The sequence below is a fragment of the Eleutherodactylus coqui genome, chromosome 2, assembly GCF_035609145.1.
Source record: "Eleutherodactylus coqui strain aEleCoq1 chromosome 2, aEleCoq1.hap1, whole genome shotgun sequence".
NCBI lineage: Eukaryota > Metazoa > Chordata > Amphibia > Anura > Eleutherodactylidae > Eleutherodactylus > Eleutherodactylus coqui.
The window spans coordinates 162,606,090-162,609,075 of NC_089838.1; positions in this window are offsets into that span (position 1 = coordinate 162,606,090).

A 2,986-nucleotide genomic window follows, 5' to 3' on the forward strand; every position below is an offset into this window, starting at 1 on the left:
GCCTCTCCAGCCCGAGGAGGAGGAGACAGCGCGTCATCAAGCGGCGCCCGGCCGGGACCATGGCACTCTGCTCTAGCTGCCACAAGCCGTCTGACAGGGGGCACCGGCGGGCAGCTCTAGTGCCAGGCGCTGGGACTGTCTGCGCGCCGGTGCCGAGGAGGGCACCTCACAGGAGGCTGTGCCAGCCGTGCATTACAGAGTAGTCAGAGGGTCCTCCAACTAGTCCAGGCTGCAGGTGCACAGAGGTGCCAATCACAGGGAGCAGCTAAGCTGGCACTGGCAGTGTTATGTCTGGGCACCTGGTGACTGGGCTCGTCTTGGGTGCTGGCATGACCTCTTATCAGAATGGCCCTGGATGAGAGATCAGTGTGAGGCAGAATCCTGAGCATTTGGTCCGCTCCACTCATTAATCTGCGCCTGACCGCGTCGGTCATGTTTTTCACCTTTCTAGTTTGGAAAGAGTCTGAAATCGTTTAGACAAGGGCTATACGGAGATCACAGGCTGAGGCTCCTTCACACGGCCGTTGGGGCCATAAATCGCATGAACTCGGCTGCATCTCCCATTTGCTCGCCCATGCAGACGGCCGGGGGGAGAGAGTTCGGCTCTGCTAAACTCCCTCCCCGTCTCCGGCCCTTGCTAGCAGGGGGGAGTGGACAGGAACTTAGTTTAGCTAGTCATGCTAAACTCCCTCCCCAGCCTATGGGAGCTGCCGACAAGGGGAGGGACTTTAGCAACGCAAGCCGCTTCTAAACTCCCTCACCCTTTCCTGACAGCTCCCATAGGAGTATTTGGGAATGGCCAGCGTATTCTTGCAAAACATAGGACAAGAGCTATCTTTTCCACCTGGTGTAAAAAGTGACCGGCCAGAATGCGCACTGTGTGCGCTACCTTTTCCATCTGGACAATTTTAAACAAGGGTTATACAGCCCCGTAAAATCGAATATATGCTTTGGAATCCAATGCTTCAGATGGTCGCGGTTTTCGGCCAGTGTTTTATCGCAGCAAAATCGCTGTGAGTCAACAATGTGATGAAGTAGCAAAAAAGGCAAACGCAATTCTGGGGTGTATTAAGAGAAGCATAGAGTCTAGATCACGTGAGGTCATTATTCCCCTCTACTTTTCCTTAGTCAGACCTCATCTGGAATACTGTGTCCAGTTCTGGGCACCCCACCTTAAAAAAAAGACATAAAAAACTGGAGCAAGTTCAGAGAAGAGTTACCAAGAGGGTGGGTGGTCTGCAAATCATGTGTTATGGGGAATGTTTAAAGGATCTGGGAATGTTTAGCGTACAAAAAAGAAGGCTGAGAGGAGACTTAATAGCTGTCTACAAATATCTGAAGGGCTGTCACAGTGCAGAGGGATCAGCCCTATTCTCATTTACACAAGGAAAGACTAGAAGACACAGATTAGATATTAGAAATAACATTCTGACAGTGAGGGTGATCAATGAGTGGAACAGGTTGCCATGGGAGGTGGTGAGTTCTCCTTCAATGGAAGTGTTCAAACAGAGGTTGGACAGACATCTGTCTGGGATGATTTAGTGAATCCTGCACTGAGTAGGGGGTTGGACCTGATGACCCTGGAGGTCCCTTCCAACTCTACCATTCTATGATTCTATGTGCTGCACATGAAATGACCACAGAAAACATTGAAAAATGTTCTTGATTATTTTGGTCTGTATGTATTTTACGGACATCATACAGACTCTACATAGCTGATGAGTTTATACACACAGGTGCCTATTTTAGTCTATCAGAGATGAGAATTGGTTATGCAATGTCCACTGCTGTGGAGATCGGACAGCACACGGATGTGTGTCCGTATCATGCAAGTTGCGCAACTCACAGTCATGTGAATCTGGGCTTGGACCTAGTTGAAGCCAAATTCACACAATTGGAGGATGGTTTGTATGTCTATTTGCAACTTCTAATTTATGTTGATTAGGTCTGGTGGCTAATTGAATCTACCTAAACCTACCCTTGTGCCATTAGATATTTCTTTATTGCTCTCTTTAATAACGCTGATCACTTCTGCACACAGTGCCAGCGTAATGGGGCCATCACACTGACAGTCTGACAGTGCTGTAAAGGGGAACTGAAGTAGTTCCGTGTGTAAAAGCCTTAGGCTGCCTATCCACGGGCGTATTTTCATTGTGTTCCCCGCGGCGATAATTTGGCTGCGAGGAACGCAGTGAACGCTTTCGATAGCGTTGCTATGGAAAGCGCAGCCCCCCTGTCCACGAGCGGAGAATCATAGCGAATCTCCGCTCGCAGCCGGCAAATCCCAGTATGCTGCGAACTGCCGCGATTCTCCGCAGTGAACCTATCTGTCAGGCTCACCGCTGAGATCCGTCTGCTGGCTCCTGCTCCCGAGGTAGTGGCTCCCGCGGCGGAGATCCGCCGCAGGATGCCGCGACGCCCGTGGACAGGCAGCCTTATACAGATGTGTCCACTCCACTTTACTTGAATTGCATTAAGTTATGCAATTTGTCATCATACCCTTTCAATATATTCTTGTGCCTTCCTTTAACGCTCATGTGGTGCCCATTTCAATGTGTAGGACTACAGTAAACAAGGCAGAGGTCAAATAGACCCCGTGGTACGACACAAAGTTAAAAGGTTTTTAAGTTTTTATTATAACATGGAAGTCTAGTTTACGACAAATGGCAAATACTAAGGCATTTTTTTCTTCATGTTTAACATCTTGTGCCATACATCTCCCGTTTAGACAAGTTAAAGAACAACACATCCATATTTTACTGTAAATAAGCAATAAAGTGTGTGATACTGAGGTAAACAGTACTGTTCTCAATAAGTCAAGGCCTTCAATATAAACATATACTGTGCACAGTTATAGACACACACAGATTAATTACAAGCCGTGTGTCGTTGCACAGGTTTGTTGACTGTCTCCAGTAATAACCAGCATATCTGTTGACCCTGAACACATATGTGTTTGATGGGTTTCCTCCTGCCCATGCTTGGA